Source organism: Dermacentor silvarum, chromosome 11 (assembly GCF_013339745.2).
Source record: "Dermacentor silvarum isolate Dsil-2018 chromosome 11, BIME_Dsil_1.4, whole genome shotgun sequence".
In the NCBI taxonomy this organism is placed as follows: Eukaryota; Metazoa; Arthropoda; class Arachnida; order Ixodida; family Ixodidae; genus Dermacentor; species Dermacentor silvarum.
In genome coordinates this window covers 19,911,583-19,930,148 of record NC_051164.1, presented here as the reverse complement: position 1 = coordinate 19,930,148, position 18,566 = coordinate 19,911,583, and the positions used below count along the sequence as shown (strand labels likewise).

Genomic DNA, 18,566 nt, shown 5'->3' with positions numbered 1-18,566 from the left:
TGCAACCTGGGCAGAACTGCAACCAAAACAACTCACTGCTGCTTATCAACCATATCGGCTAGCTTGTTGTAGGGTATGTGCCCTGAACCTAGTAGCCAGAGCAATCTCCAAGACAAACTATAACAATATATTTATTTATTTATTACTACCTTACAGGCCTTCAGGGAGGCATTGGGTAAGGGGGGGACAACGGTTACATGAACACAGCGTCTCAAAACACTAGCTGTCCTGAGGGCAGAACGTTAGAAGTGAGCCCAAACGACAATTCTAAATCAGTATGTGCTTCGCCATTGCAATGGCTTCTCTTATGAACAGTATTATGGGAAGTGGCACATACCTTCAGTAAGCAAGGAAGTTCCTAGTCAAAACCTTAGAAATAAAGTAGCTCCGAGCCTTTCAAAATTTCTGGTTAACAACACGAACAACACGAACCGCGCCGCAGCGCAGAAAAATGCGAAACTTGGCTCGACTTGGATCGCTTACTTATTTGCTCTACTTGCAAATTTGATGATGATGAATGTTTTTATTTACGGAAGAGGGAACAAATTTTTTTCCCTCCCTCTATGATAACAACATTTGTAATGTGAAACTGCAAAACAAATTTTAAATACACCATTGTTCTACAGGGTGAAAAAATATTTTTAGGGCGTGTGTGTTTAACAGTTCATGCAGGAAATTTTCCCTGTTTTCGGGGAATTTTCAGTCCAGAAAAGAAGGGAATCTTTGCGGCAGGGAATTTTAAGATTGATGAAGTAAACACTAGAACGGCCCAACCGCATGCACGCGATATTCAAGCGACAGCGACAAGCGACGCGACAGGCACACCCTGTCGCGCTGTCGTGTCGCGGCGTTTGAGCAAGCCATCACTTTGACAACCTACAGCACAGCCTCTTCGTGTGCCCGAGCCACACTCGGAGAGTCGGTCAGCTTGAAGATTTAATAGCCTTTGTTGTTGAAAACCTGGTCTGCTGTTGGATACAAAACGTGAACTGATGTTTGCTGCGTCAACATTCGATAAGTTGACCTACTCAGAATCGCGGAAAAGCTCTGTATACGCGGAAAATATGTCAGTACCATATTAGAAATTGAATTATCATGTTACTGTTCAATCGACAAGTTGAATAAACTGTGTAATGTTTCTGAACATATATATACACATAACCCATGTGGGCAAAGTTCTGACTGCTGCTGGTGAAGTCAAGGGGCACATGTTCTGTCGCGCGCGATAGATTGAATAATAAAGGAGGCAGTGGAGGATCTTTGGGGCACTCAAGCGGCCAACGGGGACATCAAAGCTGGAACCCATACTGGCCCGTGGATTGTGTTTCGGCAAGCTCCAACCCACGGACCATTCCAGTTCCAGAATTGATGCCGCGTTGGACAGGCGCCACTAGAGTTTTAGAATAGGGGCCCCAAATAATGGCATGCTGTTATAACTAGCAAAAAAAAAAAAAAAGAAATTTACCGACGATTACGATACTCCCTAATGCCAAATTTTGGCGCAGCTCTATATGTGTTTTCGTTTCACGATATATTCGCTGACGCGGACAATCTGTCTCGTGCGGCACGTAGCAAACGGAGCGAAGTGTGGCGCGACTGCCTCGCTAATTAGGAGATCGCGAGAGGCAGCGCGTGGGTGATGCGTGGGTGCGATTCGCAGCAGCCGCCGCAGACAGACCTCCGCTCATGCAGCGCTTTGTTTCCGTATATGGTATCGTTGGATGCGCTCACCGCATGTCATCGGTGAACAGACGACGGCGCGCTACTCTGGCGCCATCTCATAGCGGTCGTCGCCCGTTCTGCGCGGCACTACGCTTTTCTTCTCAAGCTTTCGCCATACCCTCCTCCGTTTTCCTCGGCGCGCTCCCTTCGCTATCACTGTCTTTCATAGCTCGCTGCGCTCCACGTTCGCTCTTTCATTCTTCGATCTGTTCGTTCGCTCGGTTACGCCGACGCTCAACGCAGCAACGGGCGCCTACACTCTAAAAACAGTTGCACCCTTTGGGGTGTATTTTTGCCACACAACAATAATCGTCATCTGTCTTGCTTGCGTTTCCTATCTTGAAAACTCTGCACTTGCTACTTTCCTGTCGAGAACGCTGTGTCACGCTGATAACGCTCTTGTCGTTCGTGACCGAGAAGTACCGGGTGCACAGCGTTAAATAAAGGAAAGCCACGCAAGTCAGATGACGATTATTGTTCTGTGGCAAAAATACACCCCAAAGGGTGCAACTGTTTTTAGAGGGTAAGAGCTGCGCTCTAAAAACGATTAAAAATATATTCACGCCCAGCCGCCAACTTGTGACACACCGCGCCCCACGACTTCTGCAACACCAGTCAGAACCTTGCAACCTATCTGTGTGTATGGGCAGGGAAATTTACAGGATTTTTTAAAGAATAACGCGCAGGGGAAATTGTCGCAAATAGAGAATTTTTGTGCATAGGAATGGGAATTATTCTGTAAGGTACGGAACATCACTGTGCTTTTATCAAGGGCGGTACGATGATAACAATTATGGCGGGCTCTTGAAGAGTTTAACGTTTACTCTAGTTTCGCTGTTTCGTGTGTGCCTTGTTCTTGTCCGCGTCTGATGCTTCTCGACTTCACCGACACATCTAGGACGTACCATTAGCCCCCAACGGATACTGAGCACATCCAATGCCTCGGCCGGATACTGACAGCAATGTTTCAATGCTTTCGTTTTGGCCTGAATGCCCTGCCAAGGAAAGAACGTTTCTGTGCAAACTTTGCTAAAGAAGGCTCTCTAATTTGCGTATAACTTGAAACATGTCAAGAATGTTCACGACGAAGTCCTGCAGCTCATTGACGAAGCTCAAAAGTCGATGAGTACAATGCGATCACGTGCTAAATGTCCGAGCCTAGCTGTCATAGTCATGAACTTATACTAATCCTCAAAACAAACTGCGAGAACAGCACAGCTATTGAAGGAGTCTGTGTTGAACATGGTGTTTGTCCCGTAGTGCGCGAGGGACTCCCAGGTACTTTTCGACAAGCAGACTCTGAGTACGTTTATTTTATGCTCTAGCCAGCCACCATAAAAGCGACTGATATTCCATGGAAGTCTGCTGGGGCAAGTCAATTAATGAGCTCACAAGGACGGCGGACATTTTTGCAACTTGAAATCGGTTTGACGTACCTGACATAAAGCCTAATGCGAAGGTGTCACGGAGCGGCATAGTTTCGAGTCATCGACACGCCGATTAACGGGCGTCAAGAACGTCGCGGTCCCACGATGCGGCATATAGTTTCGAGATAGCGACACGCCGATTAACGGGCGTCAAAAACGTCGTGGTCCTACGGTGCGGCATATAGTTTCGAGATAGCGACACGCCGATTAACGGGCCCAAGTGTGCGCGTGTGCGTCCATGTGGTGCAGTGCGGGGGCGCGACCTCGGACAGCGAGGGGGGGATCTACCGTTCTCTCTAAAGCCCCTATATAAAAAAGTTGCGTCACGCTTTGAAGAATGCCGCCGCCTCCTCGCACACCCTGTCCGAGGCCGACGCCGCGTCGGTATTGGCCTAATGGCATCACGTGGACCGTCGAGCCCCCGGGCACTGGCTGCGTTTGTTTACGATCACGCTCCATGGCCATTTTCGCCCGAGAAGTGTCTACCGACTGGCGAGAAGCACAACGATAGCGGCGAACAGTCGGCGATCGTCGAATCTGATCAGCGGCGAAAGATAAACAAGTGCACGTGTTTCAAGCGGTGTAGGCGGCGCAACGGTCGAAAAAGGAGCGCGAAAGAGAGGAGAAACGAGGAGGAGAGAAGGCGGAGGAGGAGAGTGTCGCTACTTTTTATTTAGTTCTCTCGCCCCTGTTGAAAGGGGCGCGGCCAAGATTTTTGGGAGGAGTCATGATGATGATGATGATGAAAATGTATTTATTGGAGGATGGCTCGAAGGCCTATTATGTGGAACAGGAAGGGGAGAGGGAAGGAGAAATTAGAGCCGTCCTAGAAGCTGCGTGTCCTTGGCGAAACCCAAGAGCGAGTCCAGAATGGCCCTGTCGGAATCCGCCAATCCAGTTGCCGGCCTAATCCACTCCTCGTAGGACGACACTTGCACCGCCCTCAGGTGGTGGTCCCGCTGCTTAGCGTAGCGCTGACACTCCCAAAACAAATGGGCTGCGGATGGTCGCGTGGCCACGCCGCAGTCAGGACACCTGTGCGGCTCCTGGGGTGCTTCTTCGTCCTCCGAGGCTGTCGAGGGGCCAAGTTCCTGCGACGGAAGGGGGTCAGGAGAAGGGAAAGGAGGACGTCTCTGGGAGGAGTCATAAAATAATTAGGTGAACTCTGCATACCTGCAGTTACCCGACATATGGAACTAGGGAAAGGAGAGGCTATTTAAGCGCAGGTTTTTGGCCCTGCTAATCAGTCTAGAAGCTGAGCCTGTAATCTGCTGAGAAGCAGTCAAGAGCTAGTGCCGTCGAGTATCGCCTGGGCCACCTAGCCGCGTCGGAACTCCACGTAACTATAGTTGACGTACGAGACGTCAAAGCAGCGTCTGCAACGAAGCTCACGGTAGTTCGCCTCAAGTTAGCTCAACCTGCTTGAGGAAAGTCGTCAGATCTAGACTCCCGGGAAACCCAGCCCAGCAATCGCATCCACCTCGACAAGATCGGCCCGCCAGCATTCCTCGGGAAAGCTATGCGCGCCGACTTCACGGTTTATGGACTTGCTGCTGCTGCCCGGCCAGCGTATGACATCGTTTGTTTTCTTTTGAACTTTGTTTTAGTCAATTACTGTTAAGTGTATTCTTGTGTATTTGATCCTCGCACTGTTTCATTTTTATATCTACTGTTAAATTGCTCGTCGTATTTATTTGTCGTCACCATTGTGCTATATTAAGTTCCGATGGTAGTTTTCTTGTGTCATTTTTTTATTATTTTTTGTTATTTGTGCATCGTTATCAGTCGATAAATACCTTGTTTTTTTGTTTACTCCCGACTCTGACTCTTTCACTTGTGTTCGCTTGAGTACGGAACGACCAGCCGGCATGTATACCCCGTCGATCGACTTCGCGCCGACGACGAACAGGTAACAGCCGTGACATAAACTGGCGTCCGCGAACAGGACGTTCTGTACAAAAGCAGCACGGTGAACGGAAAACGATAATGGTGGAGAATGATCGATTAGTGCTACTGGCACATTCTTGTGCAGTGTCGAACGCACGTGCATGCATGGTTTTTGGTGGTGTAGGGGCATTTTGGAGGGAATGGAGTTCGAGAATTGGGTAAAACTAGCGAAACTGTTAGGCCTATAGAGGGCGCCGAACTGAAGACATCGGTTGCGGAACAGCAGCGGCTGGCCCGAGAGGAAAGGAGAAAGAGCGAGAGTGGGCGTTGGCACGAGAGAAAAAGGAGAGGGAGCAAGAGGAGAAGGAGAGAGAGAGTGAGAGGAAAAGGAGAAAGAGTGAGTGGCGGCGTAGGAAGCTGGAGAGCGCGAAATACGGTTGTTACAATTAAGGATTCAGCTTATTCAAAGTGGCAACGAGAGCAGGGCTAGCAACGAACACCTAGAAGTACAGGAGGAGCAGCAGAAATGTCAGGCGCCCGTAGCAGTCGCGCACGGAAAGTGCGCAGAAGTCGCAAGCACGGTTCTACCGATGGTAGAAAGAGAGGCTAATCTTTGTGAGCCTAACACAGGTGATGCCAGTTCCGTAGAACATGGCGTAGCTGTTGAGGCAACCGTTGTTGAGGCACCTGATTGAGCGCGACGAGATGCTGTGCCAATATTCAATTGGCACAGCATGGTACATATATACAATGGACATGTATATATGTACAAGGCAAGGCGCACAGCACTACAGCAATCGGATATATATATATATATATATATATATATATATATATATATATATATATATTGCGTAATCAAGGAGTGGAGGAGGCATACGTGAATATCTTGGCAAATATCTACAAGGATTCCACAGCTACCTTGGTTCTCCACAAGAAAAGTAGAAAGATACCTATCAAGAAAGGGGTCAGGCAAGGAGACACAATCTCTCCAATGCTATTCACTGCATGCTTAGAAGAAGTATTCAAGCTCTTAGACTGGGAAGAATTAGGAGTGAGGATCGATGGCGAATATCTCAACAACCTTCGGTTTGCAGATGACATTGTCCTATTGAGCAACAATGGAGAGGAATTACAACAAATGATTGAGGACCTTCATCGAGAAAGTGCAAGAATTGGGTTGAAGATGAATATGCAGAAGACAAAGATAATGTTCAATAGCCTGGCAAGCGAACAAGAATTCAGGATCGCCAGTCAGCCTCTAGAATCTGTAAAGGAATATGTTTATCTAGGTCAATTACTCACAGGGGACCCTGATCATGAGAAAGAAATTTACAGAAGAATAAAATTAGGTTGGAGTGCATACGGCAGGCATTGCCAAATCCTGACTGGGAGCTTACCACTGTCGTTGAAAAGAAAAGTGTACAATCATTGCATTCTACCGGTGCTAACATACGGGGCAGAAACTTGGAGGTTAACAAAGAAGCTCGAGAACAAGTTAAGGACCGCACAAAGAGCAATGGAACGAAAAATCTTAGGAGTAACGTTAAGAGACAGGAAGAGAGCGGTGTGGATCAGAGAACAAACGGGGGTAGACGATATTCTAGTTGACATTAAGCGGAAGAAATGGAGCTGGGCAGGCCATGTAATGCGTAGGATGGATAACCGGTGGACCATTAGGGTTACAGAATGGATACCAAGAGAAGGGAAGCGCAGTCGAGGACGGCAGAAAGTCAGGTGGGATGATGAGGTTAGGAAATTCGCAGGCGCAAGTTGGAATACGCTAGCGCAAGACAGGGGTAATTGGAGATCGCAGGGAGAGGCCTTCGTCCTGCAGTGGACATAAATATAGGCTGATGATGATGATGATATATATATATATATATATATATATATATATATATATATATCATCAGCTTATTTTTATGTCCACTGCAGGACGAAGGTCTCTCCCAGGGATCTCCAATGACCCCTGTCTCGCGCTAGCTAATCCCAACTTATTGGCGATCCCCGTTTGCTCTGTGATCCACACCGCTCTCTTCCAGTCTCTTAACGTTACGCTTAGCATTTTTGGTCCTATCGCTCTTTGCGCGGTCCTTAACTTGTTTATAAGCTGCTTAGGAGAATCCCACACACAAGCTCTTTCGTTGCGCGTTTTTCTGAACATTCAATTGTATTCGTGACTCCATCCATGTTCTGGAAGATGGATGACACTTTTGATTGACCTTTTTGGACTCTGTTGATAGCCACGAGGATGCTGAACTTGCCCTTATCGTTGTACATCCTTCTTTTATGTCATCATCACCCATCATCCAGCCTTTACGTCCCCGTTCCCCCCTCCCCTTTTGCAGAGTAGCACGCTAGATCAGGCCAACCTCTCTGCTTTCCTTCAAGTAAATTATCTCTCTCTTGTTAACCTCCCAGCTACTGCTCCATATGTTGTTAACGCCGGTAGGATGCAATGATTGACTGGGAGCTTACCACTACATGTCGTTGAAAACAAAACTGTTCAGAATTTCGTAATGCCTGCCGTACGCACTCCAATCCAGTTTTATTCTGTGAATTTTCTTCTCATCATCAGGATCCCCGGTGAGTATACATTGTTGACCTATAGATAAGTGTACTCCCGCACAGACTGGCGATCATGAATTCTTGTTTCCTTGCCAGGCTAATGAACCTTATGATTGTCTTCTGCCTATTAATCTTCAATCCTACTCTTACACTTTCTCGGTTAAGGTGCTCAGTCATGTGTTGCAATTGATCCCCGGTGTTGCAGAACAGGACAACATCTGTAAACCGAAGGTTGCTGAGATATTCGTCGTTGATCCTCACATCCTAAGCCTTCCCAATCTTCTGCATGAATACTTTTCTAAGCATGCAGTGAATAGCATTGGAGAGATTGCGTCTACTTGCCTGACCCCTTTCTTGATAGGTAACTTTCCAGTTTTCTTGTAGAGAACCAAGGTAGCTGTGGAATCTTTGTAAATATTTGCCAATATATTCATGTATGCATCCTGTACTGTTTGATTATGCACTGCCTCCATGACAGCTGGCATCTCTACTGAATCAAGTGCCTTTTCATAATCTATGAAAGCCAGGTTGAGTGTACTCCACAGGTATCTAAATTTCTCAATTACATCATTGATGACATCTACGTGATACATTGTAGAATAATCCTTCCCTGAAGCCGGCATACATATTCTCTTAGTTGGCTGGAGTCAAGTGTTGCCCTGATTTTATTAGAAATTATCTTGGTGAATATTTAATATAATACTGAAAGCAAGCCAATGGGCCTACAATTCTTGAATTCTTTAACTTATTTTTCTTATGGATTAGTACAATGTTGGCATTCTTCCAGCTCTCTGGTATACCTGAGGTCGTGAGGCATTGCGTATAATGGGCGGCAAGATGTTCAAGCATAATATATTCTCCATCTTGGATTAAATCGACTGTTATTACATATTCTGCTGCCGATTTTCTCCGGGACATGCCTTCTTGCAGGCCTTTCTAAATTCCTCTTTCTCTCACTCTCTATGCCTCTATCTCTCTCTCTCTCTCACACACACACACACACACACACACACACACACACACACACACACACACACACACACACACACACACACACACACACACACACACACACACACGCACGCACGCACGCACGCACGCACGCACGCACGCACGCACGCACACTTTTCCATCGGCATAGGCGACCGCAATAACCTTAGACCAGATGTTTCTGAGACCTCATGTTTATTGCTGCCATGGCGCAAGTATAATTTCCTATATATGGCTCCGCATACGTTTAGATAAATAAATAAATAAAAATAAAAAGAAAAGTTGCGTCGGCCGGGAATCGAACCCGGGTCAACTGCTTGGAAGGCAGCTATGCTAACCACTATACCACCGACGCAGGCGTTCCAATGCTGACTTACGTATCGCTGCTTTCGTGTCGACCGGCTCCAGTATCCATATCGTCACATGTTTCTCGATTTCTAGTCGCCTTGTTATATTGCTGTAGCGAGTACAAAGCGACGGGATAGGTGTGTGTGTGTGAGGGGGGGGGGGGGGGTCTAGAATCTGTTTTAGCGAGTTAGGTAGACGTATTATTTAACTGAACTCTGAACACTTGGTTTTGTTTGGGTTGTCGATACCAAGGAGATTTTATGTTAAGAACCTCCTTGGTCTATACTATAGTGAACTACAAAAAGTATTGTAGTTCACTATAGTCTATGCAGCTGACAACGGGATGCGTGTAGCAGATCGAGCGGGGTTGCTGCATGGCAGACTTTGACTGCAGCACTAGAATGTAGACATAGCCTCGAAGATTAAACCAAGCATAGCGTCGAATCTCAGAGGCCATGCTCTAATCATGGTTTCCGAGATGGCAATTGCGCCGCTGTGCGCCGGTGCTAAATTCGTAGTCCTCGCTCTAATACAGAATCGTAATCCTGAGTACCACGCATATCCAGTGGCGCATCGACGGGGGGGGGGGGGGGTGCTGTATCACCCCCCCCCCCCCCCCCCCCCCCTGAGGCCGACCTAACCCCCCCTTTTGTTTAACCCCTTTTCTTTCCTTGCGCATTTGAGTACTGCAACTAAGATGTACGACGCGCAATCATCTGCACACTCGCAAAAAGCGAATTTTTTTTTTACAATTTCCCGTGAAGACATTGAAAATAGTGCTGTCACCCCCCCCCCCCCCCCCCCCGGCAGAGATCCTGGCTGCGCTACTGCGCATATCATTTACCGGTCCGCGTGATTCTTATATTGTTGTGTACTTTCATTGTTACAAGCAATATTGCCAAAATTTTTCAGTGTGTCGCTAAACCAAATGTCCCCGTACATGCTCCCAAGGGAACAGAGTTGCTGCTACACTTTCCGTTCGCCGCTCGCGGCGCTTAGGGTTCCTCGATGCGTGCGCTGCAAATTCCGCTCTAAAAATAAAGATTACAGAACGTAAATCGGAGACCTTCACGCTGCCGATGCGAAAACTTTATGTTCTCGTCATATCGTTAAAGTACCACACGTTAACGAACTCTACGTGCAGCTGCGCAAAGTACCGCTTGCTGCCATCCTGCCTGCGGAGAGGGCATCGTAATGGCGGACGCCGTAGCAGACGACGCGGTTGTCTCCACCCTCCACGGCGGCGAGGGGGGCGCACGCAATGAGAAGATCAGAAGAAAGGGGAGCCAATGGTTGTCAGAAGTAAACAAAAAGGATAGAAAAGCAGCGAAGAAATTTTGGAAACATCTCAACTCCTTGAGTAATAAGACTAGCCTAGAGCAGAGGTTTATAGTTACAGCTCAAGGTGTTCGACTAGAGGGAGATGAGGCAATGGAACATATAAGAACAATGATGACAGAAAAATTTAAAGAACGAAACATAGCATGTGCTCAATCAGGTGAGGATGGACTAGTCAGTGCAGTGGCTCCACTGGCACAAAGCGAGTGGGAAAGGGCAGAGAAGAGGGTTCCTAGTAGCACGTCGACAGGTCCTGATGGCATCCCAATTATGTTGATAAAGACATTGGGCCCAAAATCTAAGAAAGCATTAAGAGAGGCAGTGAGAAAAATGATAATGGACGGTAAAGCCCCCGACGGTTGGAGACTGAGCATGATATATAAGGGAAAAGGGGGGACAAAGCCTACATAAACAACTACCGTCCCATAACAGTGACGTCAGTGGTTTACAGGGTGGTGATGCAGATTATAAAGGACAGACTGCAGGCATGGGTGGAGAGCGAGGAGGTGCTGGGGGAACTACAAAATGGGTTCCGAAAACAAAGAAGGTTAGAAGATAATCTGTTCTCATTGACACAGTGTATTGAAATAGCAGAAAAGGAACACAGGCCCCTATGGCTTGCCTTTCTGGATATCAAGGGAGCCTATGACAGTGTAATCCAAAAGGATTTGTGGGACATACTGGGCACTCTAGAGGTGGAAGATGGAGTAAGAAATCTTTTAAAAGATATCTATAAAAGTAACAAGGTGCTTATAAAATGGGAAAACAAGGTATCTGGGCCTATAGAGATACAGCAGGGGCTTAGGCAGGGGTGCCCTCTGTCACCTCTGTTGTTCATGCTGTATTTACAAGGATTAGAGAAAAAATTAGAGAGGAGCGGACTTGGCTTCAACCTTTCCTATTTCAAGCAAGGAGAATGGATTAAACAGTCATTACCAGGACTGATGTATGCGGATGGCATTGTACTTATGGCTGACAGCAAGGAAGACTTGCAGAGATTAATGGACATCTGTGGTAAAGAGGGAGATAGCTTAGGTTTGAAGTTTAGTAAAGAAAAATCGGCAGTCATGACTTTTAATGATAATCAGGGCAGCGAGCATAGGATACAGGAGGTTACGCTGGAGGTGGTGGATAAGTACAAATATCTTGGAATGTGGATAAACAATGGGGCTGAGTACCTAACGGAACATGAAAAATATGTGACGGCTAAAGGTAGCAGAAATGCAGCTGTGATGAAAAATAGGGCACTGTGGAATTACAATAGGTACGAAGTGGTGAGAGGGATTTGGAAAGGGGTGATGGTCCCTAGTTTGACTTTCGGCAATGCGGTCCTGTGCATGAGATCAGAGGTTCGAGCAAGGTTGGAAGTTAAGCAGCGAGGGGTAGGTAGACTGGCTCTGGGAGCACACGGAAATACACCAAATCAGGGGGTACAGGGTGACATGGGATGGACGTCATTCGAGGGCAGGGAAGCCAGCAGCAAGATAGAATTTGAGGAGCGATTGAGAGAAATGGCAGAAAAGCGGTGGGCAAGGAGAGTTTTCAGTTATTTGTACATGAGGAATGTTGATACAAAATGGAGGAAGCTGACCAGAAAACTGTCAATCAAATATTTGGACTGCAGGAGGGGTGCAAACCAGGAAACAGCGGTTAAGAAAAAGGTTAAGGAAACAGAGAGGGGTCTGTGGAAAACAGGGATGCAGACGAAATCAGCACTGGGAACATACCGAACTTTCAAGCAAGAAATTGCCAAAGAAAATATCTACGATAATTCTAGGGGAAGCTCTTTGTTGTTTGAAGCCAGGACGGGAGTCTTGCGGACTAAGATGTACCGAGTCAAGTACCAAGGTATAGACACGTTGTGCTGTGCGTGTGGAGAAGAAGAGGAAACGGCTGAACACCTCATACTTTTCTGTAAAGGGCTTAACCCTACAGTGCAAGGCAACGGGGCTGATTTTTTCAAAGCATTGGGGTTTAGGGACAGTGAAGGCAAAATAGACTTTAAGCGGGTAGAAATAACCAAACAGTGGTTATCTGATTGGTGGATAAAATCAAGGCAGGGGTGAAATTTCACCCACCACAAAGTACAAAATATGTTAATAGTCATGGCTAGGTGGCGTATGCCACCGCCCGGTTTAAAGGGTTCAGCCTCATCCATCCATCCACCCTAGCGGCGCTACTCGCCGAGTGCCACCACGTGGCCTAAAACAATTTCAAATGTACCACCGCGCTGCGGAGAAGCCAACTTCACGGACACGACGCCGACTTTTCACTGCCTTAAGCGGCTTCCGTAACACGCGTGACGTTACATGAATGACATCTTATGTAATGAATACAGTCGAACCAGGATATATCGAGCCCACATATAACAAATTATTGTGTGTATGAAACAGCTGTAAAATCCCCTGGAAAATTTCTCTATAAGATTTTTATTTTATATATCGAATTACCTATATATCGAACTTTCTTGTGATCTTCTTCAGATTCGATATATTCGGGTTCGACTGTAGCATGATGTGGCATGAGTGACACGCACGCAAGAAATCTCTTGGCATGAATGACATGAAATGTAATGGCATCACATTAGACGCTGAGATGACAAGAGTGAGAGTGCAGACATAACATGAAATGCAGACATGACATATATGACATACACGCATTTATATATTACATGTCATACATGCCGTAATTTATGTCATGAAACGAATTCCACGTCACGGCATACATAACATGACATGCATGAAATGGCATGTGATGAATGACAAGAGTGACGTGCATGCATGATGAATGAGATCCCGTGACATGACGTAAAAGATACGAATGACAAGCACACATGGTATCACACGACATGAATGACACGGAATGTAACTACGTGAATATGAATGACATGTAAGACATGCATGCGTGGTATAACATTAATGATATGTCATGACATGCACATACTTAGTGGCCAAAGCTAGCAATGCATGACCACGATACGGTGTAACAAACTCTTGATAAAAAGACATTTCATGTAATTCATGCCGTAGTTCATCCAAGACATATCATGACATGCATGTCATAATCTACATGTTAGGTCATGCGTCATGTCATGCATGCACGTCATAACATGTCATGAATGCATGTCATTCGTGTCATGTGATGCTATGCATGCGATTCATGTCATGCATGTAGATCGTCATACATATCCAGCTCATATGATACAGTTAAATAAAGGACCACGATGGCATCACGACGGCGTAGACTAGATCATGACATACATCACACTGATGTCATGAATACAGTGTCATTTCATGCAGTCAAGTCACGTCATGCATATCACGATCGAATCCAGTTAAACGACCACTACGGTACCACGACGGCGTAAGAAAACATACAGACGGACAGACAGAGTCAACGTACCTAATGTAGGCAAAAAATGCTTCGCAATAATATACATTACAATGGCGGCCAGAAACATCTAGACGCTTTTCCAAGTTCGCCTTATGTGCCCGCGCGATGAGTGGCTTTACCGCACAGCGTTGTAACAAAAAGGCAGACATATGTGCTCCTTTTGGGAACATACACAGGGGCGCTGTATACATAAACCGAGACAAAGGAATCGCTAAAACTCGCTAAATTTTGCCGTAAGGTCACTGAAGTTGTCGCTTACACTCTTGAGCACTGGTTCACGTGGTTCACCCGGTGATGACAATTACGTAACCTTCACATATGTCAAATTGTACATTGCCACCTGCTGATCCACCTGGAAGCTCCCTGCAACATTTCACCGAAAGCCATGAGAAACGGAAGTGGTTCGTTCAGATTCGCGTGAACGAGCCCAGCCTCTCCGTTATGGTTTCGAATGCCAGGACCTTTATTTATTCAGAAAAAAATTATGCGTGGCTCTGCTATCGCAAACACCAGAGACCAGCGGAGCTGGGGAAAGCCTAATAAAATAGTGGCAAACCACACACTTAGTGTAACTTTTGCGGGGCTTCCCCATCTCCGCGGGTCTCTGGTATTTGCGACAGCAGAGCCACGCATATATATATATATATATATATATATATATATATATATATATATATATATATATTTTGCACTGCGAGAAAGAGGACCGGCGAAGCGAGCGCACCGTTAGTCTCAAGTCGTTGCATGTTGCGAAAGATCCTGAGCACCCGCAACCCAGAATATTCCAGTCTCCTCTGTTTCCTGGCGCTCAGGATTTCTTCGCGATGTTCTGCGTAGTATCGCGATGAATTCAACCGGCCACGTTCATGAGCCTCCGGATCTTCATTTCTGCGCTTACGCGAACTCTCGGTTTCGGTCAATCTAAACTCGGGACATTTTCTTCTGCGACGCTTAGTTTCAGCTTCCCTAGCTCTCGCTTCAGTCTTTCGGAAGCGACGAGTGTCTAGGGGCGGTATTTTGTAAGAGTCTACCTAGTGGACTGTCCATTTCGGCTGTCGCTGACTGGCTGCTGCTTGACGTGCAGGAAGGAGACTGGCTGGCACCTTCCTGCACATCAAGCAGCAGCCAATCAGCGACAGCCGAAATGGACAGTCCAGTAGGTAGACTCTTACAGAATACCGCCCCAGTTCTGAGGTAGAAACCTGCCGAGCCGCCGCCAGAGGCATCGGCTGCAGTCACGGGCCCCGGGCGCGTTCGGCGCGAACGCGGGGACACGCGGTCGGCGTCGGCAACAGCTCTACGCGCCCCACTACCACCTGCCTCACTCCTCCTCTCCACCTCGCATCCGTTATGATGCGCGATGCAATATTTATAGCCTGCTTTCACTCTCTCTCAGCTCTCTCTCCCCCAGCTAGGCGAAGCTGCGCACGATGGAATGACCATTATAGTGAGGTTCTAACAGCTCCTCTGTAAAAGCCGTACTTTCGCCCGAAAGGCGAAGCATTGATAACCCCAGCAAAGTATTAGGCGAGTGAGTGAGTACGAACTTTATTGCGGTCCTGAGAAGAAAGAATTAAAGCGGGGCCGGAGGCCCCGCCAATCAATCCGGTGGCTCCACCCAGGTTGATTGGCGAACGAAGGCACGAAGTGCGATATCAACTGTTAGGTATTGGCAACTAGGAGTGGTAACCAAGACATGAAGTAAGGTATTATCGGCCGTATAAATTGGGCTTGTCCACTACTAATTAAATTAATTACCATGATGTCACGCGCCCACACACGCAAACATAGGCAGATATTACTCGATGACCAAGAACACTCGCTGACACAACGCGGCGTGACTATAAGAGCGCCGGCAGCGGGGAGCGAGCGCTTCGTGCTGCCTCTCGCTTCAACGCCTCTCCGAAACGAAAGATTACGCTACCTCCAAAACTCGGCGAGCGGCAAGACAACGCCCATTAAGCCACCAGCCAACACGGTTCACCCTTAAACTTTACAATCGCAGCAGATTACTTCCAAGATACGGCGTGTGGGCCGCGCATGCGCTCAGCCGCGCGGCAGCCAGACGCGCGATTTCCTCCAGCACGCATCGAACCAACATCCTTCTCGGCTGACTCTCGCATGCCCGCTGGGGCGAGATTTACTCACACTTGGACTTTATATTGCCGCGTAACGCGTGTTGCCCCTCCCCTCCCCCCAACAAGAAAGTTGTTATCGTATTTTGTGTCTTTGCTGGGCCCGCGCACTCCTTATCTTTTTCCGCTTGCTGGCCATCATGGAGCAATATGTGGCATGTCGACGGCTCTTGATTGTGCGTGTAAGGGTTTAAATACTCGCCTCGAAATCGGCAAGGGGCATTACTGCGCCGATCGTCGACGGTGGCGGCCCGCAACACAGCCACGCCAGTTTCTCTATCGGGCATGAGTTCACCCTATAATAAAACATCTTTCGAAGGACCGTCGACGACTGCCACTCTATACTGTAGCGCGAAACGGTGATAATATGAAGATCACTTTAGGAATCATTTTAGATCCTAAACTCACATTTATTCCGCATCTGAGGGCAAAATGCCGGAAGGCAATGAACCTTTTAAAGCTTCTGTCGAGTACGACTTGAGGTAGTGATCGAAAGTGTTTGCGTAACTTGTATAAAAGTCACGCCTTGATTACGGGTCTATAATTTATAATTCTGCAACGCCAAGTGCATTAAAAATACTAGACCCCGTTCACCACTTGGGTATCCGTCTCGCGACCGGTGCTTTCAGGACAAGTCCAATCCAGAGCCTTTACGTAGAGTCGAATCAGTAGTCACTTCATCTGCAGCGGTCATACAGCAGTTTTACATATTTTCTGAAAGTACACGCAAATATTGGACATCCTTCTTATTCAACAATAAACGATGTGACCGCTGTCACACTCTTCCATAAACAGCCATCAGTGAGAAAGCCGTTCTCATTGTGCGTAAGAAACCTTAGTGAGGAAATGGGTGTTCCAGTTGTTGAACATTGTCCTACGACTCCAGCGAAACTGTTACCACCGTGGCAGTGGAAACTCATAGATTGCGATACATCATTTATAGAAGTCACGAAACACGCGCCAGAGGCACACATTAAAATGCATTTCCTAGAACTGCAATCTAACTACTCGTGTACAGAGTTTTACACAGACGCTTCCAAGTCACATGCCGGGGTATCTTATGCAGCCATCGGTCCATCCTTTTCGGAATCTGGTGTACTGCACCCGGAGACAAGTATCTTTACGGCTGATGCCTATGCACTATTATAGGCTGTGAAGTATATAATAAAATCAAAACTCCAAAAGACTATCATATTTACAGACTCCCAAAGTGTTGTGAAAGCACTGAAGTCACTGTGTAAACAAAGAAACCCTGTACTTAATGCGCTCTATTCAATTCTGTGTAAAGTGCATATATCTAACCAGCATGTGATTATATGCTGGGTGCTAGGCCATAGAGGCATTGAGGGTAATGTTCGAGCAGACCAAATGGCCACATCAGTTACATCTCGGGCGTTACATCTCCCTACAGCTACTGTTCCTGCAACAGATTTAAAGCTTTTCCAGCGAAAGAAACTGCGAAGCCACTGGCAACGCTTGTGGGATGCGGAAAGAAATAATAAGCTTCATTTGATTAAACCACAGTTAGGTTTCTGGCACCCCGTAACGAAAACACGACGGACTGATGTCCTGTTCTGTCGTCTAAGAATAGGGCATACATATGGCACCCACAGTTTTTTGCTGACTGGTGATGACCGCCAACTTGTGGTAGATGTGGTTGAGAGGCTGACCGTCCTCCACGTCCTCCTGGAGTGTCGGGAAGCCGAAACAGAGATAAAAAAATATTTTCCACAAGCGTACCGATATCATGTCCCTCTTCATCCCATTATGTTTCTTGGTGAAGAACCGCTTTTTAATGCCAAAGCAGTCGTCGATTTCTTGAACGAGGTGATCCTGCATGTTATTAGCCCAATAAGTTCGTAGCGCACCCTCTCTCCAGACGATGCCGCTGTGATAGTTTATTTTTTTTTAGCACATGCCTCCAGGCCCTTGTGTTTCAAGGGCTCTGTTTAGGCACTTGTGCTTCTGGCCAATTCTTGCACCTGTTGTATTTTGTAAATCGCATAATTCTTCCTCAATGCATTCTTCATTTCATAGTACACCTCATTAGTCATTGCCATGATCTCAGTACATGTATATTTCACGCACTTTACAGCGACTATTTTAGGCCCCTGTACAGCCACGCCTCATCTACTTCTCAGAATTCATCGCTCCACTGCAAACTCACAAACACTGGCATGCCGCTCTTTGGCCGTAACTGGCCCTTGCGCCATAAAACACCACACATAATATGAAGATCACGGCGACGATGAATCCGGGATTGCGCGCGCCGGCAGGTTTTATTCCGGCCGGCCCATTCCCACGGAGAAAGCGTAATAAGTTCAGTGGTGGGCGTGCCGGCACCTTGTCCGCACCGCGGCGTTCGCAACCGAGCGCTTTTCATGCATCGAGGACGCTTTCGAGCGCTCCAGTACTGTTGCTGAGGCTTGGATGAGGCGAGAAAGGAATGCCGAGGTAAATATACCTGGTAGCGAAGGTTTCATAGAATCTCATACGTTCGAAACATGGCGGTTCCTCGGCGGTTCAGCGTGAACGTCTTCCCCGAGGGCTCCGGGGTCGCTGCACATGCGTTAGCTGAGAGAAGGTGTGAAATGAGAACAACTAATTTTACAGGATGTGACGTCTGATCGTTGTTTGCTTTTGCTTTTTGAAATAGCTTATCTCGAACGTAGATTAGTCATTGCCGTCTTGCCGGCTGCAGGACGCTCTGGGCGCGCTTTTTTATTGAAATAGCAATTATATGGACACTTCAAGC

At 47.0% G+C, this 18,566-nt stretch overlaps 1 non-coding gene across 1 annotated transcript; it reads right to left on the bottom strand.

Moving 5' to 3' along the window:
• Nucleotides 1-8,880: 8,880 nt before the first annotated feature.
• Trnag-ucc (transfer RNA glycine (anticodon UCC)) lies at nucleotides 8,881-8,952 on the bottom strand. Its single transcript has one exon. It is a non-coding gene; the product is annotated as a tRNA-Gly (tRNA).
• Between the last annotated feature and the right edge of the window lie 9,614 nt (nucleotides 8,953-18,566).